Source organism: Pleurodeles waltl, chromosome 8 (assembly GCF_031143425.1).
Source record: "Pleurodeles waltl isolate 20211129_DDA chromosome 8, aPleWal1.hap1.20221129, whole genome shotgun sequence".
Classification (NCBI taxonomy): Eukaryota; Metazoa; Chordata; class Amphibia; order Caudata; family Salamandridae; genus Pleurodeles; species Pleurodeles waltl.
The window spans coordinates 1,516,709,766-1,516,735,131 of record NC_090447.1 but is presented as its reverse complement, the minus strand read 5'-3'; the positions used below and the strand labels follow the sequence as shown (position 1 = coordinate 1,516,735,131).

Sequence of the window (25,366 nt, the reverse complement as noted above, 5' to 3'; positions counted from 1 at the left end):
GGAGTAATTGCCCCCAGTTAGCTACAGAAGGATACAGCAAAGTGTAACACATAGCTGTACTCTCACAGTGAATGATTGCGACTTATATTTCTTGTCTACAATGATTAACAATAATAAGGAAGGCACTGTGAAAAAACGGGCTGAAAGAGCTCAGTTGCGAGGACGTCAAACTTTAGATCTAAGGGTCCCTGGTTAAATCCTTGGTTTGGTCAAAGACTGAGCAGCTAGTTCGTCAGGCAAGTTTCTTTTTTGGAGTCAGCTTCCGGTGACGTTTTATTTAATTAATAAAACCTTTCATCAACCTAATTGACATACCATCAGTACAAGACAGTACGTGTTTTCTATCTTTCTTTGAAAATGGATTCCACCTCTCTTGCCTTCAGCTTTGACTTCCATTATTTGCCGTTTCTATCTCGATTTTAGGGTAAACTGTAGCCTGCATCATTTTCCATCTAACCTTGGACCAAAGTGTCAGATGATATAGCTTGCTTCCTCATGCCACACATTTCTGTGTATTAGATTGCTAGCCTATTTAGCGTTTAGAAAAAAAGAAATACCTAGCTTGCGCAATAAAAAATAAATTGACTAATTGTGCCCAGTTAGCTGCAGAAGGATACAGCATACTTTAACACATAGATGTACCCTCCTAGTGATTGATCAGATGCCCACTTGTTGCCTGCAATGATTAAGAATCATCAGGAAGGTATTCTCTGACAACTGGCCGAAATAGCTCATTTGGGAGAGCGTTAAACTGAAGATCTAAAGCTCTCTGGTTCAATCCCGGGTTTTGGCAAGGACTGAGCACCTAGCTAATTAGGTGTAGTTCTCTCTTGGAGTCAGCTTCAGTAGACATTTTAGTTCATAGATGAAACCTTTTAATAACCTGTTCGACATACCATCAGTAGAGCACAGCACTTGCGTTCTATCTTCCTTTCAAAATGGCTTCCACCTCTCTTGCCTTCAGCTTTGACTTCCATTATTTCCAGTTTCTATCTTGATTTTAATGTAAACCTTAGGCTGCATCATCTTACATTTTCCCATGAACCAAGCTGTCAGATGATATAGCTTGCTTACTCATCCCACACATTTGTGTGCCTATTCAGAGTTTGGAATAAAAGAAGTACCTAGGTTGCGCACCAAAAAAGTAAATGAGTAATTGCACCCAGTTAGCTGCAGAAGGATACCGGAAGTTTAAGACATAGCTGTACCCTCAAAGTGAATGATTTCGAGGTGTATGTCTTGTCTACAATGATTAAGAAGAATACGGAGGGACCTGTGAAATAAGTGGCCGAAATAGCTCAGTTGGGAGAGCGTTAGATTGAAGATCTAAAGGTCCCTGGTTCAATCCCGGGTTTTGGCAAGGACTGAGCACCTAGCTAATTAGGTGTAGTTCTCTCTTGGAGTCAGCTTCAGTAGACATTTTAGTTCATAGATGAAACCTTTTAATAACCTGATCAACATACCATCAGTAGAGCACAGCACTTGCGTTCTATCTTCCTTTCAAAATGGCTTCCACCTCTGTTGCCTTCAGCTTTGACTTCCATTATTTCCAGTTTCTATCTTGATTTTAATTTAAAGCTTAGGCTGCATCATCTTCCATTTTCCCATGAACCAAGCTGTCAGATGATATAGCTTGCTTACTCATCCCACACATTTGTGTGCCTATTCAGAGTTTGGAATAAAAGAAGTACCTAGGTTGCGCACCAAAAAAGTAAATGAGTAATTGCACCCAGTTAGCTGCAGAAGGATACCGGAAGTTTAAGACATAGCTGTACCCTCAAAGTGAATGATTTCGGGGTGTATGTCTTGTCTACAATGATTAAGAAAAATACGGAGGGACCTGCGCAATAAGTGGCCGAAATAGCTCAGTTGGGAGAGCGTTAGACTGAAGATCTAAAGGTCCCTGGTTCAATCCCGGGTTTCGGCAAAGACTCAGAAGACAGCTTGTTAGGCGTGTTTCTTTCTTGGAGTCAGCTTCCGGGGACGTTTTATTTAATTAATAAAACCTTTCATCAACCTAATTGACATACCATCAGTACAAGACAGTACGTGTTTTCTAACTTCTTTTCAAAATGGATTCCACCTCTCTTGCCTTCAGCTTTGACTTCCATTATTTGCCGTTTCTATCTCGATTTTAGGGTAAACTGTAGCCTGCATCATTTTCCATCTAACTTTGGACCAAAGTGTCAGATGATATAGCTTGCTTCCTCATGCCACACATTTCTGTGTATTAGATTGCTAGCCTATTTAGCGTTTAGAAAAAAAGAAATACCTAGCTTGCGCAATAAAAAATAAATTGACTAATTGTGCCCAGTTAGCTGCAGAAGGATACAGCATACTTTAACACATAGATGTACCCTCCTAGTGATTGATCAGATGCCCACTTGTTGCCTGCAATGATTAAGAATCATCAGGAAGGTATTCTCTGACAACTGGCCGAAATAGCTCATTTGGGAGAGCGTTAAACTGAAGATCTAAAGCTCTCTGGTTCAATCCCGGGTTTTGGCAAGGACTGAGCACCTAGCTAATTAGGTGTAGTTCTCTCTTGGAGTCAGCTTCAGTAGACATTTTAGTTCATAGATGAAACCTTTTAATAACCTGTTCGACATACCATCAGTAGAGCACAGCACTTGCGTTCTATCTTCCTTTCAAAATGGCTTCCACCTCTCTTGCCTTCAGCTTTGACTTCCATTATTTCCAGTTTCTATCTTGATTTTAATGTAAAGCTTAGGCTGCATCATCTTCCATTTTCCCATGAACCAAGCTGTCAGATGATATAGCTTGCTTAGTCATCCCACACATTTGTGTGCCTATTCAGAGTTTGGAATAAAAGAAGTACCTAGGTTGCGCACCAAAAAAGTAAATGAGTAATTGCACCCAGTTAGCTGCAGAAGGATACCGGAAGTTTAAGACATAGCTGTACCCTCAAAGTGAATGATTTCGAGGTGTATGTCTTGTCTACAATGATTAAGAAGAATACGGAGGGACCTGTGAAATAAGTGGCCCAAATAGCTCAGTTAGGAGAGCATTCGACTGAAGATCTAAAGGTCCCTGGTTCAATCCCGGGTTTCGGCTAAGACTCAGAAGACAGCTTGTTAGGCGTGTTTCTTTCTTGGATTCAGCTTCTGGTGACGTTTTATTTAATTGATAAAACCTTTCATCAACCTAATTGACATACCATCAGTACAAGACAGTACTTGTTTTCTATCTTCCTTTCAAAATGGATTCCACCTCTCTTGCCTTCAGCTTTGACTTCCATTATTTACTGTTTCTGTCTTGATTTTTAGGTAACCCGCAGTCTGCATCAGTCTCCATCTTCCCTTGAACCAAAGTGTCGGATGAAATAGCTTGCTTACTCATGCCACACATTTCTGTGCATTAGATTGCTAGCCTATTTAGAGTTTAGAAAAAAAGAAATACCTAGCTTGCACAATAAAAAACGAATTCCCTAATTACACCCAGTTAACTGGAGAAGGATACAGCAAAGTTTAAGACATAGCTGTACCCTCACAGTGAATGATTTAGACTTCTGTGTCTTGTCTACAATGATTAAAAATGATACGGAAAGCTTTTCATGACACCTGGCTAAAATATCTCAGTTGGGAGAATGTTAGACTAAAGATAAAAAAGGTCCTTGGTCCAATCCTGGGTTGTGCCAAAGACCAAGCACTCAGCTTGTTAGGCATGTTTCTTTCTTGGAGTCACTCTCAAGTGACATTTTATTTCATTGATAAAAACTTGCATCAACCTGATCGACATGCCATCGGTACAAAAGAGCACTTATTTTCTATCTTCCTTTCAAAATGGCTTCCACCTCTCTTGCCTTCAGCTTTGACTTCCATTATTTCCCGTTTCTATCTTGATTTTGATGTAAACCGTAGGCGGCGTCATCTTCCATTTTCCCATGAGCCAAACTGTCAGATGATATAGCTTGCTTAGTCATGCCACACATTTCTGTTTATGAGAGTGGTAGCCTATTCAGAGTTTAGAAAAAAAGAAGTACCTAGCTCGCGTAGCAAAAAAGTAAAGGAGTAATTGCCCCCAGTTAGCTACAGAAGGATACAGGAAAGTGTAACACATAGCTGTACCCTCACAGTGAATGATTGCGACTTATATTTCTTGTCTACAATGATTAATAATAATAAGGAAGGCACTGTGAAAAAACGGGCTGAAAGAGCTCAGTTGCGAGGACGTCAAACTTTAGATCTAAGGGTCCCTGGTTAAATTCTTGGTTTGGTCAAAGACTGAGCAGCTAGTTCGTCAGGCAAGTTTCTTTTTTGGAGTCAGCTTCCGGTGACGTTTTATTTAATTAATAAAACCTTTCATCAACCTAATTGACATACCATCAGTACAAGACAGTACGTGTTTTCTATCTTCCTTTGAAAATGGATTCCACCTCTCTTGCCTTCAGCTTTGACTTCCATTATTTCCCGTTTCTATCTCGATTTTAGGGTAAACTGTAGCCTGCATCATTTTCCATCTAACCTTGGACCAAAGTGTCAGATGATATAGCTTGCTTCCTCATGCCACACATTTCTGTGTATTAGATTGCTAGCCTATTTAGCGTTTAGAAAAAAAGAAATACCTAGCTTGCGCAATAAAAAATAAATTGACTAATTGTGCCCAGTTAGCTGCAGAAGGATACAGCATACTTTAACACATAGATGTACCCTCCTAGTGATTGATCAGATGCCCACTTGTTGCCTACAATGATTAAGAATCATCAGGAAGGTATTCTTTGACAACTGGCCGAAATAGCTCAGTTGGGAGAGCGTTAGACTGAAGATCTAAAGGTCCCTGGTTCAATCCCGGGTTTTGGCAAGGACTGAGCACCTAGCTAATTAGGTGTAGTTCTCTCTTGGAGTCAGCTTCAGTAGACATTTTAGTTCATAGATGAAACCTTTCAATAACCTGATCGACATACCATCAGTAGAGCACAGCACTTGCGTTCTATCTTCCTTTGAAAATGGCTTCCACCTCTCTTGCCTTCAGCTTTGACTTCCATTATTTCCAGTTTCTATCTTGATTTTAATGTAAAGCTTAGGCTGCATCATCTTCTATTTTCCCATGAACCAAGCTGTCAGATGATATAGCTTGCTTACTCAGCCCACACATTTGTGTGCCTATTCAGAGTTTGGAATAAAAGAAGTACCTAGGTTGCGCACCAAAAAAGTAAATGAGTAAATGCACCCAGTTAGCTGCAGAAGGATACCGGAAGTTTAAGACATAGCTGTACCCTCAAAGTGAATGATTTCGAGGTGTATGTCTTGTCTACAATGATTAAGAAGAAAACGGAGGGACCTGTGAAATAACTGGCCGAAATAGCTCAGTTGGGAGAGTGTTAGACTGAAGATCTAAAGGTCCCTGGTTCAATCCCGGGTTTCGACAAAGACTCAGAAGGCAGCTTGTTAGGCGTGTTTCTTTCTTGGATTCAGCTTCTGGTGACGTTTTATTTAATTGATAAAACCTTTCATCAACCTAATTGACATACCATCAGTACAAGACAGTACGTGTTTTCTATCTTCCTTTGAAAATGGTTTCCACCTCTCTTGCCTTCAGCTTTGACTTCGATTATTTGCCGTTTCTATCTCGATTTTAGGGTAAACTGTAGCCTGCATCATTTTCCATCTAACCTTGGACCAAAGTGTCAGATGATATAGCTTGCTTCCTCATGCCACACATTTCTGTGTATTAGATTGCTAGCCTATTTAGCGTTTAGAAAAAAAGAAATACCTAGCTTGCGCAATAAAAAATAAATTGACTAATTGTGCCCAGTTAGCTGCAGAAGGATACAGCATACTTTAACACATAGATGTACCCTCCTAGTGATTGATCAGATGCCCACTTGTTGCCTACAATGATTAAGAATCATCAGGAAGGTATTCTCTGACAACTGGCCGAAATAGCTCAGTTGGGAGAGCGTTAGACTGAAGATCTAAAGGTCCCTGGTTCAATCCCGGGTTTCGGCAAGGACTGAGCACCTAGCTAATTAGGTGTAGTTCTCTCTTGGAGTCAGCTTCAGTAGACATTTTAGTTCATAGATGAAACCTTTCAATAACCTGATCGACATACCATCAGTAGAGCACAGCACTTGCGTTCTATCTTCCTTTCAAAATGGCTTCCACCTCTGTTGCCTTCAGCTTTGACTTCCATTATTTCCAGTTTGTATCTTGATTTTAATGTAAAGCTTAGGCTGCATCATCTTCTATTTTCCCATGAACCAAGCTGTCAGATGATATAGCTTGCTTACTCATCCCACACATTTGTGTGCCTATTCAGAGTTTGGAATAAAAGAAGTACCTAGGTTGCGCACCAAAAAAGTAAATGAGTAAATGCACCCAGTTAGCTGCAGAAGGATACCGGAAGTTTAAGACATAGCTGTACCATCAAAGTGAATGATTTGGAGGTGTATGTCTTGTCTACAATGATTAAGAAGAAAACGGAGGGACCTGTGAAATAACTGGCCGAAATAGCTCAGTTGGGAGAGCGTTAGACTGAAGATCTAAAGGTCCCTGGTTCAATCCCGGGTTTCGGCAAAGACTCAGAAGACAGCTTTTTAGGCGTGTTTCTTTCTTGGATTCAGCTTCTGGTGACGTTTTATTTAATTGATAAAACCTTTCATCAACCTAATTGACATACCATCAGTACAAGACAGTACTTGTTTTCTATCTTCCTTTCAAAATGGATTCCACCTCTCTTGCCTTCAGCTTTGACTTCCATTATTTACTGTTTCTATCTTGATTTTTAGGTAACCCGCAGTCTGCATCAGTCTCCATCTTCCCTTGAACCAAAGTGTCGGATGAAATAGCTTGCTTACTCATGCCACACATTTCTGTGCATTAGATTGCTAGCCTATTTAGAGTTTAGAAAAAAAGAAATACCTAGCTTGCAGAATAAAAAACAAATTCCCTAATTACACCCAGTTAACTGGAGAAGGATACAACAAAGTTTAAGACATAGCTGTACCCTCACAGTGAATGATTTAGACTTCTGTGTCTTGTCTACAATGATTAAAAATGATACGGAAAGCTTTTCATGACACCTGGCTAAAATATCTCAGTTAGGATAATGTTAGACTAAAGATAAAAAAGGTCCTTGGTTCAATCCTGGGTTGTGCCAAAGACCAAGCACTCAGCTTGTTAGGCATGTTTCTTTCTTGGAGTCACTCTCAAGTGACATTTTATTTCATTGATAAAAACTTGCATCAACCTGATCGACATGCCATCGGTACAAAAGAGAACTTATTTTCTATCTTCCTTTCAAAATGGCTTCCACCTCTCTTGCCTTCAGCTTTGACTTCCATTATTTCCCGTTTCTATCTTGATTTTAATGTAAACCGTAGCCGGCGTCATCTTCCATTTTCCCATGAGCCAAACTGTCAAATGATATAGCTTGCTTGGTCATGCCACACATTTCTGTTTATGAGAGTGGTAGCCTATTCAGAGTTTAGAAAAAAAGAAGTACCTACCTCGCGTAGCAAAAAAGTAAAGGAGTAATTGCCCCCAGTTAGCTACAGAAGGATACAGCAAAGTGTAACACATAGCTGTACCCTCACAGTGAATGATTGCGACTTATATTTCTTGTCTACAATGATTAACAATAATAAGGAAGGCACTGTGAAAAAACGGGCTGAAAGAGCTCAGTTGCGAGGACGTCAAACTTTAGATCTAAGGGTCCCTGGTTAAATCCTTGGTTTGGTCAAAGACTGAGCAGCTAGTTCGTCAGGCAAGTTTCTTTTTTGGAGTCAGCTTCCGGTGACGTTTTATTTAATTAATAAAACCTTTCATCAACCTAATTGACATACCATCAGTACAAGACAGTACGTGTTTTCTATCTTTCTTTGAAAATGGATTCCACCTCTCTTGCCTTCAGCTTTGACTTCCATTATTTGCCGTTTCTATCTCGATTTTAGGGTAAACTGTAGCCTGCATCATTTTCCATCTAACCTTGGACCAAAGTGTCAGATGATATAGCTTGCTTCCTCATGCCACACATTTCTGTGTATTAGATTGCTAGCCTATTTAGCGTTTAGAAAAAAAGAAATACCTAGCTTGCGCAATAAAAAATAAATTGACTAATTGTGCCCAGTTAGCTGCAGAAGGATACAGCATACTTTAACACATAGATGTACCCTCCTAGTGATTGATCAGATGCCCACTTGTTGCCTGCAATGATTAAGAATCATCAGGAAGGTATTCTTTGACAACTGGCCGAAATAGCTCATTTGGGAGAGCGTTAAACTGAAGATCTAAAGCTCTCTGGTTCAATCCCGGGTTTTGGCAAGGTCTGAGCACCTAGCTAATTAGGTGTAGTTCTCTCTTGGAGTCAGCTTCAGTAGACATTTTAGTTCATAGATGAAACCTTTTAATAACCTGTTCGACATACCATCAGTAGAGCACAGCACTTGCGTTCTATCTTCCTTTCAAAATGGCTTCCACCTCTCTTGCCTTCAGCTTTGACTTCCATTATTTCCAGTTTCTATCTTGATTTTAATGTAAAGCTTAGGCTGCATCATCTTCCATTTTCCCATGAACCAAGCTGTCAGATGATATAGCTTGCTTACTCATCCCACACATTTGTGTGCCTATTCAGAGTTTGGAATAAAAGAAGTACCTAGGTTGCGCACCAAAAAAGTAAATGAGTAATTGCACCCAGTTAGCTGCAGAAGGATACCGGAAGTTTAAGACATAGCTGTACCCTCAAAGTGAATGATTTCGAGGTGTATGTCTTGTCTACAATGATTAAGAAGAATACGGAGGGACCTGTGAAATAAGTGGCCGAAATAGCTCAGTTGGGAGAGCGTTAGACTGAAGATCTAAAGGTCCCTGGTTCAATCCCGGGTTTCGGCAAAGACTCAGAAGACAGCTTGTTAGGCGTGTTTCTTTCTTGGATTCAGCTTCTGGTGACGTTTTATTTAATTGATAAAATCTTTCATCGACCTAATTGACATACCATCAGTACAAGACAGTACTTCTTTTCTATCTTCCTTTCAAAATGGATTCCACCTCTCTTGCCTTCAGCTTTGACTTCCATTATTTACTGTTTCTGTCTTGATTTTTAGGTAACCCGCAGTCTGCATCAGTCTCCATCTTCCCTTGAACCAAAGTGTCGGATGAAATAGCTTGCTTACTCATGCCACACATTTCTGTGCATTAGATTGCTAGCCTATTTAGAGTTTAGAAAAAAAGAAATACCTAGCTTGCACAATAAAAAACGAATTCCCTAATTACACCCAGTTAACTGGAGAAGGATACAGCAAAGTTTAAGACATAGCTGTACCCTCACAGTGAATGATTTAGACTTCTGTGTCTTGTCTACAATGATTAAAAATGATACGGAAAGCTTTTCATGACACCTGGCTAAAATATCTCAGTTGGGAGAATGTTAGACTAAAGATAAAAAAGGTCCTTGGTCCAATCCTGGGTTGTGCCAAAGACCAAGCACTCAGCTTGTTAGGCATGTTTCTTTCTTGGAATCACTCTCAAGTGACATTTTATTTCATTGATAAAAACTTGCATCAACCTGATCGACATGCCATCGGTACAAAAGAGCACTTATTTTCTATCTTCCTTTCAAAATGGCTTCCACCTCTCTTGCCTTCAGCTTTGACTTCCATTATTTCCCGTTTCTATCTTGATTTTGATGTAAACCGTAGGCGGCGTCATCTTCCATTTTCCCATGAGCCAAACTGTCAGATGATATAGCTTGCTTAGTCATGCCACACATTTCTGTTTATGAGAGTGGTAGCCTATTCAGAGTTTAGAAAAAAAGAAGTACCTAGCTCGCGTAGCAAAAAAGTAAAGGAGTAATTGCCCCCAGTTAGCTACAGAAGGATACAGCAAAGTGTAACACATAGCTGTACCCTCACAGTGAATGATTGCGACTTATATTTCTTGTCTACAATGATTAATAATAATAAGGAAGGCACTGTGAAAAAACGGGCTGAAAGAGCTCAGTTGCGAGGACGTCAAACTTTAGATCTAAGGGTCCCTGGTTAAATTCTTGGTTTGGTCAAAGACTGAGCAGCTAGTTCGTCAGGCAAGTTTCTTTTTTGGAGTCAGCTTCCGGTGACGTTTTATTTAATTAATAAAACCTTTCATCAACCTAATTGACATACCATCAGTACAAGACAGTACGTGTTTTCTATCTTCCTTTGAAAATGGATTCCACCTCTCTTGCCTTCAGCTTTGACTTCCATTATTTCCCGTTTCTATCTCGATTTTAGGGTAAACTGTAGCCTGCATCATTTTCCATCTAACCTTGGACCAAAGTGTCAGATGATATAGCCTGCTTCCTCATGCCACACATTTCTGTGTATTAGATTGCTAGCCTATTTAGCGTTTAGAAAAAAAGAAATACCTAGCTTGCGCAATAAAAAATAAATTGACTAATTGTGCCCAGTTAGCTGCAGAAGGATACAGCATACTTTAACACATAGATGTACCCTCCTAGTGATTGATCAGATGCCCACTTGTTGCCTACAATGATTAAGAATCATCAGGAAGGTATTCTTTGACAACTGGCCGAAATAGCTCAGTTGGGAGAGCGTTAGACTGAAGATCTAAAGGTCCCTGGTTCAATCCCGGGTTTTGGCAAGGACTGAGCACCTAGCTAATTAGGTGTAGTTCTCTCTTGGAGTCAGCTTCAGTAGACATTTTAGTTCATAGATGAAACCTTTCAATAACCTGATCGACATACCATCAGTAGAGCACAGCACTTGCGTTCTATCTTCCTTTGAAAATGGCTTCCACCTCTCTTGCCTTCAGCTTTGACTTCCATTATTTCCAGTTTCTATCTTGATTTTAATGTAAAGCTTAGGCTGCATCATCTTCTATTTTCCCATGAACCAAGCTGTCAGATGATATAGCTTGCTTACTCAGCCCACACATTTGTGTGCCTATTCAGAGTTTGGAATAAAAGAAGTACCTAGGTTGCGCACCAAAAAAGTAAATGAGTAAATGCACCCAGTTAGCTGCAGAAGGATACCGGAAGTTTAAGACATAGCTGTACCCTCAAAGTGAATGATTTCGAGGTGTATGTCTTGTCTACAATGATTAAGAAGAAAACGGAGGGACCTGTGAAATAACTGGCCGAAATAGCTCAGTTGGGAGAGTGTTAGACTGAAGATCTAAAGGTCCCTGGTTCAATCCCGGGTTTCGACAAAGACTCAGAAGGCAGCTTGTTAGGCGTGTTTCTTTCTTGGATTCAGCTTCTGGTGACGTTTTATTTAATTGATAAAACCTTTCATCAACCTAATTGACATACCATCAGTACAAGACAGTACGTGTTTTCTATCTTCCTTTGAAAATGGTTTCCACCTCTCTTGCCTTCAGCTTTGACTTCGATTATTTGCCGTTTCTATCTCGATTTTAGGGTAAACTGTAGCCTGCATCATTTTCCATCTAACCTTGGACCAAAGTGTCAGATGATATAGCTTGCTTCCTCATGCCACACATTTCTGTGTATTAGATTGCTAGCCTATTTAGCGTTTAGAAAAAAAGAAATACCTAGCTTGCGCAATAAAAAATAAATTGACTAATTGTGCCCAGTTAGCTGCAGAAGGATACAGCATACTTTAACACATAGATGTACCCTCCTAGTGATTGATCAGATGCCCACTTGTTGCCTACAATGATTAAGAATCATCAGGAAGGTATTCTCTGACAACTGGCCGAAATAGCTCAGTTGGGAGAGCGTTAGACTGAAGATCTAGAGGTCCCTGGTTCAATCCCGGGTTTCGGCAAGGACTGAGCACCTAGCTAATTAGGTGTAGTTCTCTCTTGGAGTCAGCTTCAGTAGACATTTTAGTTCATAGATGAAACCTTTCAATAACCTGATCGACATACCATCAGTAGAGCACAGCACTTGCGTTCTATCTTCCTTTCAAAATGGCTTCCACCTCTGTTGCCTTCAGCTTTGACTTCCATTATTTCCAGTTTGTATCTTGATTTTAATGTAAAGCTTAGGCTGCATCATCTTCTATTTTCCCATGAACCAAGCTGTCAGATGATATAGCTTGCTTACTCATCCCACACATTTGTGTGCCTATTCAGAGTTTGGAATAAAAGAAGTACCTAGGTTGCGCACCAAAAAAGTAAATGAGTAAATGCACCCAGTTAGCTGCAGAAGGATACCGGAAGTTTAAGACATAGCTGTACCATCAAAGTGAATGATTTGGAGGTGTATGTCTTGTCTACAATGATTAAGAAGAAAACGGAGGGAGCTGTGAAATAACTGGCCGAAATAGCTCAGTTGGGAGAGCGTTAGACTGAAGATCTAAAGGTCCCTGGTTCAATCCCGGGTTTCGGCAAAAACTCAGAAGACAGCCTTTTAGGCGTGTTTCTTTCTTGGATTCAGCTTCTGGTGACGTTTTATTTAATTGATAAAACCTTTCATCAACCTAATTGACATACCATCAGTACAAGACAGTACTTGTTTTCTATCTTCCTTTCAAAATGGATTCCACCTCTCTTGCCTTCAGCTTTGACTTCCATTATTTACTGTTTCTATCTTGATTTTTAGGTAACCCGCAGTCTGCATCAGTCTCCATCTTCCCTTGAACCAAAGTGTCGGATGAAATAGCTTGCTTACTCATGCCACACATTTCTGTGCATTAGATTGCTAGCCTATTTAGAGTTTAGAAAAAAAGAAATACCTAGCTTGCAGAATAAAAAACAAATTCCCTAATTACACCCAGTTAACTGGAGAAGGATACAACAAAGTTTAAGACATAGCTGTACCCTCACAGTGAATGATTTAGACTTCTGTGTCTTGTCTACAATGATTAAAAATGATACGGAAAGCTTTTCATGACACCTGGCTAAAATATCTCAGTTAGGATAATGTTAGACTAAAGATAAAAAAGGTCCTTGGTTCAATCCTGGGTTGTGCCAAAGACCAAGCACTCAGCTTGTTAGGCATGTTTCTTTCTTGGAGTCACTCTCAAGTGACATTTTATTTCATTGATAAAAACTTGCATCAACCTGATCGACATGCCATCGGTACAAAAGAGAACTTATTTTCTATCTTCCTTTCAAAATGGCTTCCACCTCTCTTGCCTTCAGCTTTGACTTCCATTATTTCCCGTTTCTATCTTGATTTTAATGTAAACCCTAGCCGGCGTCATCTTCCATTTTCCCATGAGCCAAACTGTCAGATGATATAGCTTGCTTGGTCATGCCACACATTTCTGTTTATGAGAGTGGTAGCCTATTCAGAGTTTAGAAAAAAAGAAGTACCTACCTCGCGTAGCAAAAAAGTAAAGGAGTAATTGCCCCCAGTTAGCTACAGAAGGATACAGCAAAGTGTAACACATAGCTGTACCCTCACAGTGAATGATTGCGACTTATATTTCTTGTCTACAATGATTAACAATAATAAGGAAGGCACTGTGAAAAAACGGGCTGAAAGAGCTCAGTTGCGAGGACGTCAAACTTTAGATCTAAGGGTCCCTGGTTAAATCCTTGGTTTGGTCAAAGACTGAGCAGCTAGTTCGTCAGGCAAGTTTCTTTTTTGGAGTCAGCTTCCGGTGACGTTTTATTTAATTAATAAAACCTTTCATCAACCTAATTGACATACCATCAGTACAAGACAGTACGTGTTTTCTATCTTTCTTTGAAAATGGATTCCACCTCTCTTGCCTTCAGCTTTGACTTCCATTATTTGCCGTTTCTATCTCGATTTTAGGGTAAACTGTAGCCTGCATCATTTTCCATCTAACCTTGGACCAAAGTGTCAGATGATATAGCTTGCTTCCTCATGCCACACATTTCTGTGTATTAGATTGCTAGCCTATTTAGCGTTTAGAAAAAAAGAAATACCTAGCTTGCGCAATAAAAAATAAATTGACTAATTGTGCCCAGTTAGCTGCAGAAGGATACAGCATACTTTAACACATAGATGTACCCTCCTAGTGATTGATCAGATGCCCACTTGTTGCCTGCAATGATTAAGAATCATCAGGAAGGTATTCTCTGACAACTGGCCGAAATAGCTCATTTGGGAGAGCGTTAAACTGAAGATCTAAAGCTCTCTGGTTCAATCCCGGGTTTTGGCAAGGACTGAGCACCTAGCTAATTAGGTGTAGTTCTCTCTTGGAGTCAGCTTCAGTAGACATTTTAGTTCATAGATGAAACCTTTTAATAACCTGTTCGACATACCATCAGTAGAGCACAGCACTTGCGTTCTATCTTCCTTTCAAAATGGCTTCCACCTCTCTTGCCTTCAGCTTTGACTTCCATTATTTCCAGTTTCTATCTTGATTTTAATGTAAACCTTAGGCTGCATCATCTTACATTTTCCCATGAACCAAGCTGTCAGATGATATAGCTTGCTTACTCATCCCACACATTTGTGTGCCTATTCAGAGTTTGGAATAAAAGAAGTACCTAGGTTGCGCACCAAAAAAGTAAATGAGTAATTGCACCCAGTTAGCTGCAGAAGGATACCGGAAGTTTAAGACATAGCTGTACCCTCAAAGTGAATGATTTCGAGGTGTATGTCTTGTCTACAATGATTAAGAAGAATACGGAGGGACCTGTGAAATAAGTGGCCGAAATAGCTCAGTTGGGAGAGCGTTAGATTGAACATCTGAAGGTCCCTGGTTCAATCCCGGGTTTTGGCAAGGACTGAGCACCTAGCTAATTAGGTGTAGTTCTCTCTTGGAGTCAGCTTCAGTAGACATTTTAGTTCATAGATGAAACCTTTTAATAACCTGATCAACATACCATCAGTAGAGCACAGCACTTGCGTTCTATCTTCCTTTCAAAATGGCTTCCACCTCTGTTGCCTTCAGCTTTGACTTCCATTATTTCCAGTTTCTATCTTGATTTTAATTTAAAGCTTAGGCTGCATCATCTTCCATTTTCCCATGAACCAAGCTGTCAGATGATATAGCTTGCTTACTCATCCCACACATTTGTGTGCCTATTCAGAGTTTGGAATAAAAGAAGTACCTAGGTTGCGCACCAAAAAAGTAAATGAGTAATTGCACCCAGTTAGCTGCAGAAGGATACCGGAAGTTTAAGACATAGCTGTACCCTCAAAGTGAATGATTTCGGGGTGTATGTCTTGTCTACAATGATTAAGAAAAATACGGAGGGACCTGCGCAATAAGTGGCCAAAATAGCTCAGTTGGGAGAGCGTTAGACTGAAGATCTAAAGGTCCCTGGTTCAATCCCGGGTTTCGGCAAAGACTCAGAAGGCAGCTTGTTAGGCGTGTTTCTTTCTTGGATTCAGCTTCTGGTGACATTTTATTTAATTGATAAAATCTTTCATCAACCTAATTGACATACCATCAGTACAAGACAGTACTTGTTTTCTATCTTCCTTTCAAAATGGATTCCACCTCTCTTGCCTTCAGCTTTGACTTCCATTATTTACTGTTTCTGTCTTGATTTTAGGGTAAACTGTAGCCTGCATCATTTTCCATCTAACCTTGGACCAAAGTGTCAGATGATATAGCTTGCTTCCTCATGCCACACATTTCTGTGTATTAGATTGCTAGCCTATTTAGCGTTTAGAAAAAAAGAAATACCTAGCTTGCGCAATAAAAAATAAATTGACTAATTGTGCCCAGTTAGCTGCAGAAGGATACAGCATACTTTAACACATAGATGTACCCTCCTAGTGATTGATCAGATGCCCACTTGTTGCCTACAATGATTAAGAATCATCAGGAAGGTATTCTCTGACAACTGGCCGAAATAGCTCAGTTGGGAGAGCGTTAGACTGAAGATCTAAAGGTCCCTGGTTCAATCGCGGGTTTCGGCAAGGACTGAGCACCTAGCTAATTAGGTGTAGTTCTCTCTTGGAGTCAGCTTCAGTAGACATTTTAGTTCATAGATGAAACCTTTTAATAACCTGATCGACATACCATCAGTAGAGCACAGCACTTGCGTTCTATCTTCCTTTCAAAATGGCTTCCACCTCTCTTGCCTTCAGCTTTGACTTCCATTATTTCCAGTTTCTATCTTGATTTTAATGTAAAGCTTAGGCTGCATCATCTTCCATTTTCCCATGAACCAAGCTGTCAGATGATATAGCTTGCTTACTCATCCCACACATTTGTGTGCCTATTCAGAGTTTGGAATAAAAGAAGTACCTAGGTTGCGCACCAAAAAATTAAATGAGTAATTGCACCCAGTTAGCTGCAGAAGGATACCGGAAGTTTAAGACATAGCTGTACCCTCAAAGTGAATGATTTCGAGGTGTATGTCTTGTCTACAATGATTAAGAAGAAAACGGAGGGACCGGTCAAATGACTGGCCGAAATAGCTCAGTTGGGAGAGCGTTAGACTGAAGATCTAAAGGTCCCTGGTTCAATCCCGGGTTTCGGCAAAGACTCAGAAGACAGCTTTTTAGGCGTGTTTCTTTCTTGGATTCAGCTTCTGGTGACGTTTTATTTAATTGATAAAACCTTTCATCAACCTAATTGACATACCATCAGTACAAGACAGTACTTGTTTTCTATCTTCCTTTCAAAATGGATTCCACCTCTCTTGCCTTCAGCTTTGACTTCCATTATTTACTGTTTCTGTCTTGATTTTTAGGTAACCCGCAGTCTGCATCAGTCTCCATCTTCCCTTGAACCAAAGTGTCGGATGAAATAGCTTGCTTACTCATGCCACACATTTCTGTGCATTAGATTGCTAGCCTATTTAGAGTTTAGAAAAAAAGAAATACCTAGCTTGCACAATAAAAAACAAATTCCCTAATTACACCCAGTTAACTGGAGAAGGATACAACAAAGTTTAAGACATAGCTGTACCCTCACAGTGAATGATTTAGACTTCTGTGTCTTGTCTACAATGATTAAAAATGATACGGAAAGCTTTTCATGACACCTGGCTAAAATATCTCAGTTAGGATAATGTTAGACTAAAGATAAAAAAGGTCCTTGGTTCAATCCTGGGTTGTGCCAAAGACCAAGCACTCAGCTTGTTAGGCATGTTTCTTTCTTGGAGTCACTCTCAAGTGACATTTTATTTCATTGATAAAAACTTGCATCAACCTGATCGACATGCCATCGGTACAAAAGAGAACTTATTTTCTATCTTCCTTTCAAAATGGCTTCCACCTCTCTTGCCTTCAGCTTTGACTTCCATTATTTCCCGTTTCTATCTTGATTTTAATGTAAACCGTAGCCGGCGTCATCTTCCATTTTCCCATGAGCCAAACTGTCAAATGATATAGCTTGCTTGGTCATGCCACACATTTCTGTTTATGAGAGTGGTAGCCTATTCAGAGTTTAGAAAAAAAGAAGTACCTACCTCGCGTAGCAAAAAAGTAAAGGAGTAATTGCCCCCAGTTAGCTACAGAAGGATACAGCAAAGTGTAACACATAGCTGTACCCTCACAGTGAATGATTGCGACTTATATTTCTTGTCTACAATGATTAACAATAATAAGGAAGGCACTGTGAAAAAACGGGCTGAAAGAGCTCAGTTGCGAGGACGTCAAACTTTAGATCTAAGGGTCCCTGGTTAAATCCTTGGTTTGGTCAAAGACTGAGCAGCTAGTTCATCAGGCAAGTTTCTTTTTTGGAGTCAGCTTCCGGTGACGTTTTATTTAATTAATAAAACCTTTCATCAACCTAATTGACATACCATCAGTACAAGACAGTACGTGTTTTCTATCTTTCTTTGAAAATGGATTCCACCTCTCTTGCCTTCAGCTTTGACTTCCATTATTTGCCGTTTCTATCTCGATTTTAGGGTAAACTGTAGCCTGCATCATTTTCCATCTAACCTTGGACCAAAGTGTCAGATGATATAGCTTGCTTCCTCATGCCACACATTTCTGTGTATTAGATTGCTAGCCTATTTAGCGTTTAGAAAAAAAGAAATACCTAGCTTGCGCAATAAAAAATAAATTGACTAATTGTGCCCAGTTAGCTGCAGAAGGATACAGCATACTTTAACACATAGATGTACCCTCCTAGTGATTGATCAGATGCCCACTTGTTGCCTGCAATGATTAAGAATCATCAGGAAGGTATTCTCTGACAACTGGCCGAAATAGCTCATTTGGGAGAGCGTTAAACTGAAGATCTAAAGCTCTCTGGTTCAATCCCGGGTTTTGGCAAGGTCTGAGCACCTAGCTAATTAGGTGTAGTTCTCTCTTGGAGTCAGCTTCAGTAGACATTTTAGTTCATAGATGAAACCTTTTAATAACCTGTTCGACATACCATCAGTAGAGCACAGCACTTGCGTTCTATCTTCCTTTCAAAATGGCTTCCACCTCTCTTGCCTTCAGCTTTGACTTCCATTATTTCCAGTTTCTATCTTGATTTTAATGTAAAGCTTAGGCTGCATCATCTTCCATTTTCCCATGAACCAAGCTGTCAGATGATATAGCTTGCTTACTCATCCCACACATTTGTGTGCCTATTCAGAGTTTGGAATAAAAGAAGTACCTAGGTTGCGCACCAAAAAAGTAAATGAGTAATTGCACCCAGTTAGCTGCAGAAAGATACCGGAAGTTTAAGACATAGCTGTACCCTCAAAGTGAATGATTTCGAGGTGTATGTCTTGTCTACAATGATTAAGAAGAATACGGAGGGACCTGTGAAATAAGTGGCCGAAATAGCTCAGTTGGGAGAGCGTTAGACTGAAGATCTAAAGGTCCCTGGTTCAATCCCGGGTTTCGGCAAAGACTCAGAAGACAGCTTGTTAGGCGTGTTTCTTTCTTGGATTCAGCTTCTGGTGACGTTTTATTTAATTGATAAAATCTTTCATCGACCTAATTGACATACCATCAGTACAAGACAGTACTTCTTTTCTATCTTCCTTTCAAAATGGATTCCACCTCTCTTGCCTTCAGCTTTGACTTCCATTATTTACTGTTTCTGTCTTGATTTTTAGGTAACCCGCAGTCTGCATCAGTCTCCATCTTCCCTTGAACCAAAGTGTCGGATGAAATAGCTTGCTTACTCATGCCACACATTTCTGTGCATTAGATTGCTAGCCTATTTAGAGTTTAGAAAAAAAGAAATACCTAGCTTGCACAATAAAAAACGAATTCCCTAATTACACCCAGTTAACTGGAGAAGGATACAGCAAAGTTTAAGACATAGCTGTACCCTCACAGTGAATGATTTAGACTTCTGTGTCTTGTCTACAATGATTAAAAATGATACGGAAAGCTTTTCATGACACCTGGCTAAAATATCTCAGTTGGGAGAATGTTAGACTAAAGATAAAAAAGGTCCTTGGTCCAATCCTGGGTTGTGCCAAAGACCAAGCACTCAGCTTGTTAGGCATGTTTCTTTCTTGGAATCACTCTCAAGTGACATTTTATTTCATTGATAAAAACTTGCATCAACCTGATCGACATGCCATCGGTACAAAAGAGCACTTATTTTCTATCTTCCTTTCAAAATGGCTTCCACCTCTCTTGCCTTCAGCTTTGACTTCCATTATTTCCCGTTTCTATCTTGATTTTGATGTAAACCGTAGGCGGCGTCATCTTCCATTTTCCCATGAGCCAAACTGTCAGATGATATAGCTTGCTTAGTCATGCCACACATTTCTGTTTATGAGAGTGGTAGCCTATTCAGAGTTTAGAAAAAAAGAAGTACCTAGCTCGCGTAGCAAAAAAGTAAAGGAGTAATTGCCCCCAGTTAGCTACAGAAGGATACAGCAAAGTGTAACACATAGCTGTACCCTCACAGTGAATGATTGCGACTTATATTTCTTGTCTACAATGATTAATAATAATAAGGAAGGCACTGTGAAAAAACGGGCTGAAAGAGCTCAGTTGCGAGGACGTCAAACTTTAGATCTAAGGGTCCCTGGTTAAATTCTTGGTTTGGTCAAAGACTGAGCAGCTAGTTCGTCAGGCAAGTTTCTTTTTTGGAGTCAGCTTCCGGTGACGTTTTATTTAATTAATAAAACCTTTCATCAACCTAATTGACATACCATCAGTACAAGACAGTACGTGTTTTCTATCTTCCTTTGAAAATGGATTCCACCTCTCTTGCCTTCAGCTTTGACTTCCATTATTTCCCGTTTCTATCTCGATTTTAGGGTAAACTGTAGCCTGCATCATTTTCCATCTAACCTTGGACCAAAGTGTCAGATGATATAGCCTGCTTCCTCATGCCACACATTTCTGTGTATTAGATTGCTAGCCTATTTAGCGTTTAGAAAAAAAGAAATACCTAGCTTGCGCAATAAAAAATAAATTGACTAATTGTGCCCAGTTAGCTGCAGAAGGATACAGCATACTTTAACACATAGATGTACCCTCCTAGTGATTGATCAGATGCCCACTTGTTGCCTACAATGATTAAGAATCATCAGGAAGGTATTCTTTGACAACTGGCCGAAATAGCTCAGTTGGGAGAGCGTTAGACTGAAGATCTAAAGGTCCCTGGTTCAATCCCGGGTTTTGGCAAGGACTGAGCACATAGCTAATTAGGTGTAGTTCTCTCTTGGAGTCAGCTTCAGTAGACATTTTAGTTCATAGATGAAACCTTTCAATAACCTGATCGACATACCATCAGTAGAGCACAGCACTTGCGTTCTATCTTCCTTTGAAAATGGCTTCCACCTCTCTTGCCTTCAGCTTTGACTTCCATTATTTCCAGTTTCTATCTTGATTTTAATGTAAAGCTTAGGCTGCATCATCTTCTATTTTCCCATGAACCAAGCTGTCAGATGATATAGCTTGCTTACTCAGCCCACACATTTGTGTGCCTATTCAGAGTTTGGAATAAAAGAAGTACCTAGGTTGCGCACCAAAAAAGTAAATGAGTAAATGCACCCAGTTAGCTGCAGAAGGATACCGGAAGTTTAAGACATAGCTGTACCCTCAAAGTGAATGATTTCGAGGTGTATGTCTTGTCTACAATGATTAAGAAGAAAACGGAGGGACCTGTGAAATAACTGGCCGAAATAGCTCAGTTGGGAGAGTGTTAGACTGAAGATCTAAAGGTCCCTGGTTCAATCCCGGGTTTCGACAAAGACTCAGAAGGCAGCTTGTTAGGCGTGTTTCTTTCTTGGATTCAGCTTCTGGTGACGTTTTATTTAATTGATAAAACCTTTCATCAACCTAATTGACATACCATCAGTACAAGACAGTACGTGTTTTCTATCTTCCTTTGAAAATGGTTTCCACCTCTCTTGCCTTCAGCTTTGACTTCGATTATTTGCCGTTTCTATCTCGATTTTAGGGTAAACTGTAGCCTGCATCATTTTCCATCTAACCTTGGACCAAAGTGTCAGATGATATAGCTTGCTTCCTCATGCCACACATTTCTGTGTATTAGATTGCTAGCCTATTTAGCGTTTAGAAAAAAAGAAATACCTAGCTTGCGCAATAAAAAATAAATTGACTAATTGTGCCCAGTTAGCTGCAGAAGGATACAGCATACTTTAACACATAGATGTACCCTCCTAGTGATTGATCAGATGCCCACTTGTTGCCTACAATGATTAAGAATCATCAGGAAGGTATTCTCTGACAACTGGCCGAAATAGCTCAGTTGGGAGAGCGTTAGACTGAAGATCTAGAGGTCCCTGGTTCAATCCCGGGTTTCGGCAAGGACTGAGCACCTAGCTAATTAGGTGTAGTTCTCTCTTGGAGTCAGCTTCAGTAGACATTTTAGTTCATAGATGAAACCTTTCAATAACCTGATCGACATACCATCAGTAGAGCACAGCACTTGCGTTCTATCTTCCTTTCAAAATGGCTTCCACCTCTGTTGCCTTCAGCTTTGACTTCCATTATTTCCAGTTTGTATCTTGATTTTAATGTAAAGCTTAGGCTGCATCATCTTCTATTTTCCCATGAACCAAGCTGTCAGATGATATAGCTTGCTTACTCATCCCACACATTTGTGTGCCTATTCAGAGTTTGGAATAAAAGAAGTACCTAGGTTGCGCACCAAAAAAGTAAATGAGTAAATGCACCCAGTTAGCTGCAGAAGGATACCGGAAGTTTAAGACATAGCTGTACCATCAAAGTGAATGATTTGGAGGTGTATGTCTTGTCTACAATGATTAAGAAGAAAACGGAGGGAGCTGTGAAATAACTGGCCGAAATAGCTCAGTTGGGAGAGCGTTAGACTGAAGATCTAAAGGTCCCTGGTTCAATCCCGGGTTTCGGCAAAGACTCAGAAGACAGCCTTTTAGGCGTGTTTCTTTCTTGGATTCAGCTTCTGGTGACGTTTTATTTAATTGATAAAACCTTTCATCAACCTAATTGACATACCATCAGTACAAGACAGTACTTGTTTTCTATCTTCCTTTCAAAATGGATTCCACCTCTCTTGCCTTCAGCTTTGACTTCCATTATTTACTGTTTCTATCTTGATTTTTAGGTAACCCGCAGTCTGCATCAGTCTCCATCTTCCCTTGAACCAAAGTGTCGGATGAAATAGCTTGCTTACTCATGCCACACATTTCTGTGCATTAGATTGCTAGCCTATTTAGAGTTTAGAAAAAAAGAAATACCTAGCTTGCAGAATAAAAAACAAATTCCCTAATTACACCCAGTTAACTGGAGAAGGATACAACAAAGTTTAAGACATAGCTGTACCCTCACAGTGAATGATTTAGACTTCTGTGTCTTGTCTACAATGATTAAAAATGATACGGAAAGCTTTTCATGACACCTGGCTAAAATATCTCAGTTAGGATAATGTTAGACTAAAGATAAAAAAGGTCCTTGGTTCAATCCTGGGTTGTGCCAAAGACCAAGCACTCAGCTTGTTAGGCATGTTTCTTTCTTGGAGTCACTCTCAAGTGACATTTTATTTCATTGATAAAAACTTGCATCAACCTGATCGACATGCCATCGGTACAAAAGAGAACTTATTTTCTATCTTCCTTTCAAAATGGCTTCCACCTCTCTTGCCTTCAGCTTTGACTTCCATTATTTCCCGTTTCTATCTTGATTTTAATGTAAACCCTAGCCGGCGTCATCTTCCATTTTCCCATGAGCCAAACTGTCAGATGATATAGCTTGCTTGGTCATGCCACACATTTCTGTTTATGAGAGTGGTAGCCTATTCAGAGTTTAGAAAAAAAGAAGTACCTACCTCGCGTAGCAAAAAAGTAAAGGAGTAATTGCCCCCAGTTAGCTACAGAAGGATACAGCAAAGTGTAACACATAGCTGTACCCTCACAGTGAATGATTGCGACTTATATTTCTTGTCTACAATGATTAACAATAATAAGGAAGGCACTGTGAAAAAACGGGCTGAAAGAGCTCAGTTGCGAGGACGTCAAACTTTAGATCTAAGGGTCCCTGGTTAAATCCTTGGTTTGGTCAAAGACTGAGCAGCTAGTTCGTCAGGCAAGTTTCTTTTTTGGAGTCAGCTTCCGGTGACGTTTTATTTAATTAATAAAACCTTTCATCAACCTAATTGACATACCATCAGTACAAGACAGTACGTGTTTTCTATCTTTCTTTGAAAATGGATTCCACCTCTCTTGCCTTCAGCTTTGACTTCCATTATTTGCCGTTTCTATCTCGATTTTAGGGTAAACTGTAGCCTGCATCATTTTCCATCTAACCTTGGACCAAAGTGTCAGATGATATAGCTTGCTTCCTCATGCCACACATTTCTGTGTATTAGATTGCTAGCCTATTTAGCGTTTAGAAAAAAAGAAATACCTAGCTTGCGCAATAAAAAATAAATTGACTAATTGTGCCCAGTTAGCTGCAGAAGGATACAGCATACTTTAACACATAGATGTACCCTCCTAGTGATTGATCAGATGCCCACTTGTTGCCTGCAATGATTAAGAATCATCAGGAAGGTATTCTCTGACAACTGGCCGAAATAGCTCATTTGGGAGAGCGTTAAACTGAAGATCTAAAGCTCTCTGGTTCAATCCCGGGTTTTGGCAAGGACTGAGCACCTAGCTAATTAGGTGTAGTTCTCTCTTGGAGTCAGCTTCAGTAGACATTTTAGTTCATAGATGAAACCTTTTAATAACCTGTTCGACATACCATCAGTAGAGCACAGCACTTGCGTTCTATCTTCCTTTCAAAATGGCTTCCACCTCTCTTGCCTTCAGCTTTGACTTCCATTATTTCCAGTTTCTATCTTGATTTTAATGTAAACCTTAGGCTGCATCATCTTACATTTTCCCATGAACCAAGCTGTCAGATGATATAGCTTGCTTACTCATCCCACACATTTGTGTGCCTATTCAGAGTTTGGAATAAAAGAAGTACCTAGGTTGCGCACCAAAAAAGTAAATGAGTAATTGCACCCAGTTAGCTGCAGAAGGATACCGGAAGTTTAAGACATAGCTGTACCCTCAAAGTGAATGATTTCGAGGTGTATGTCTTGTCTACAATGATTAAGAAGAATACGGAGGGACCTGTGAAATAAGTGGCCGAAATAGCTCAGTTGGGAGAGCGTTAGATTGAACATCTGAAGGTCCCTGGTTCAATCCCGGGTTTTGGCAAGGACTGAGCACCTAGCTAATTAGGTGTAGTTCTCTCTTGGAGTCAGCTTCAGTAGACATTTTAGTTCATAGATGAAACCTTTTAATAACCTGATCAACATACCATCAGTAGAGCACAGCACTTGCGTTCTATCTTCCTTTCAAAATGGCTTCCACCTCTGTTGCCTTCAGCTTTGACTTCCATTATTTCCAGTTTCTATCTTGATTTTAATTTAAAGCTTAGGCTGCATCATCTTCCATTTTCCCATGAACCAAGCTGTCAGATGATATAGCTTGCTTACTCATCCCACACATTTGTGTGCCTATTCAGAGTTTGGAATAAAAGAAGTACCTAGGTTGCGCACCAAAAAAGTAAATGAGTAATTGCACCCAGTTAGCTGCAGAAGGATACCGGAAGTTTAAGACATAGCTGTACCCTCAAAGTGAATGATTTCGGGGTGTATGTCTTGTCTACAATGATTAAGAAAAATACGGAGGGACCTGCGCAATAAGTGGCCGAAATAGCTCAGTTGGGAGAGCGTTAGACTGAAGATCTAAAGGTCCCTGGTTCAATCCCGGGTTTCGGCAAAGACTCAGAAGGCAGCTTGTTAGGCGTGTTTCTTTCTTGGATTCAGCTTCTGGTGACATTTTATTTAATTGATAAAATCTTTCATCAACCTAATTGACATACCATCAGTACAAGACAGTACTTGTTTTCTATCTTCCTTTCAAAATGGATTCCACCTCTCTTGCCTTCAGCTTTGACTTCCATTATTTACTGTTTCTGTCTTGATTTTAGGGTAAACTGTAGCCTGCATCATTTTCCATCTAACCTTGGACCAAAGTGTCAGATGATATAGCTTGCTTCCTCATGCCACACATTTCTGTGTATTAGATTGCTAGCCTATTTAGCGTTTAGAAAAAAAGAAATACCTAGCTTGCGCAATAAAAAATAAATTGAC

The 25,366-nt window shown here is 39.9% G+C and overlaps 16 non-coding genes across 16 annotated transcripts; all 16 read left to right on the top strand.

Annotated features, from left to right (window-relative positions):
- The first annotated feature begins 1,287 nt into the window (after positions 1-1,287).
- Positions 1,288-1,360, top strand: TRNAF-GAA (transfer RNA phenylalanine (anticodon GAA)). The gene has a single exon. It is a non-coding gene; the product is annotated as a tRNA-Phe (tRNA).
- Positions 1,361-1,854: 494 nt separating this feature from the next.
- TRNAF-GAA (transfer RNA phenylalanine (anticodon GAA)) lies at positions 1,855-1,927 on the top strand. The gene has a single exon. It is a non-coding gene; the product is annotated as a tRNA-Phe (tRNA).
- Positions 1,928-4,748: 2,821 nt separating this feature from the next.
- On the top strand, positions 4,749-4,821 carry TRNAF-GAA (transfer RNA phenylalanine (anticodon GAA)). Its single transcript has one exon. It is a non-coding gene; the product is annotated as a tRNA-Phe (tRNA).
- Positions 4,822-5,896: 1,075 nt separating this feature from the next.
- Positions 5,897-5,969, top strand: TRNAF-GAA (transfer RNA phenylalanine (anticodon GAA)). The gene has a single exon. It is a non-coding gene; the product is annotated as a tRNA-Phe (tRNA).
- A 494-nt stretch (positions 5,970-6,463) lies between these two features.
- On the top strand, positions 6,464-6,536 carry TRNAF-GAA (transfer RNA phenylalanine (anticodon GAA)). The gene has a single exon. It is a non-coding gene; the product is annotated as a tRNA-Phe (tRNA).
- Positions 6,537-8,776: 2,240 nt separating this feature from the next.
- Positions 8,777-8,849, top strand: TRNAF-GAA (transfer RNA phenylalanine (anticodon GAA)). The gene has a single exon. It is a non-coding gene; the product is annotated as a tRNA-Phe (tRNA).
- A 1,673-nt stretch (positions 8,850-10,522) lies between these two features.
- On the top strand, positions 10,523-10,595 carry TRNAF-GAA (transfer RNA phenylalanine (anticodon GAA)). Its single transcript has one exon. It is a non-coding gene; the product is annotated as a tRNA-Phe (tRNA).
- A 1,075-nt stretch (positions 10,596-11,670) lies between these two features.
- Positions 11,671-11,743, top strand: TRNAF-GAA (transfer RNA phenylalanine (anticodon GAA)). Its single transcript has one exon. It is a non-coding gene; the product is annotated as a tRNA-Phe (tRNA).
- A 494-nt stretch (positions 11,744-12,237) lies between these two features.
- On the top strand, positions 12,238-12,310 carry TRNAF-GAA (transfer RNA phenylalanine (anticodon GAA)). Its single transcript has one exon. It is a non-coding gene; the product is annotated as a tRNA-Phe (tRNA).
- A 2,807-nt stretch (positions 12,311-15,117) lies between these two features.
- TRNAF-GAA (transfer RNA phenylalanine (anticodon GAA)) lies at positions 15,118-15,190 on the top strand. The gene has a single exon. It is a non-coding gene; the product is annotated as a tRNA-Phe (tRNA).
- A 1,075-nt stretch (positions 15,191-16,265) lies between these two features.
- TRNAF-GAA (transfer RNA phenylalanine (anticodon GAA)) lies at positions 16,266-16,338 on the top strand. The gene has a single exon. It is a non-coding gene; the product is annotated as a tRNA-Phe (tRNA).
- Positions 16,339-18,578: 2,240 nt separating this feature from the next.
- TRNAF-GAA (transfer RNA phenylalanine (anticodon GAA)) lies at positions 18,579-18,651 on the top strand. Its single transcript has one exon. It is a non-coding gene; the product is annotated as a tRNA-Phe (tRNA).
- Positions 18,652-20,324: 1,673 nt separating this feature from the next.
- Positions 20,325-20,397, top strand: TRNAF-GAA (transfer RNA phenylalanine (anticodon GAA)). The gene has a single exon. It is a non-coding gene; the product is annotated as a tRNA-Phe (tRNA).
- Positions 20,398-21,472: 1,075 nt separating this feature from the next.
- Positions 21,473-21,545, top strand: TRNAF-GAA (transfer RNA phenylalanine (anticodon GAA)). Its single transcript has one exon. It is a non-coding gene; the product is annotated as a tRNA-Phe (tRNA).
- Positions 21,546-22,039: 494 nt separating this feature from the next.
- Positions 22,040-22,112, top strand: TRNAF-GAA (transfer RNA phenylalanine (anticodon GAA)). The gene has a single exon. It is a non-coding gene; the product is annotated as a tRNA-Phe (tRNA).
- A 2,807-nt stretch (positions 22,113-24,919) lies between these two features.
- TRNAF-GAA (transfer RNA phenylalanine (anticodon GAA)) lies at positions 24,920-24,992 on the top strand. Its single transcript has one exon. It is a non-coding gene; the product is annotated as a tRNA-Phe (tRNA).
- The last annotated feature ends 374 nt before the right edge of the window (positions 24,993-25,366 follow it).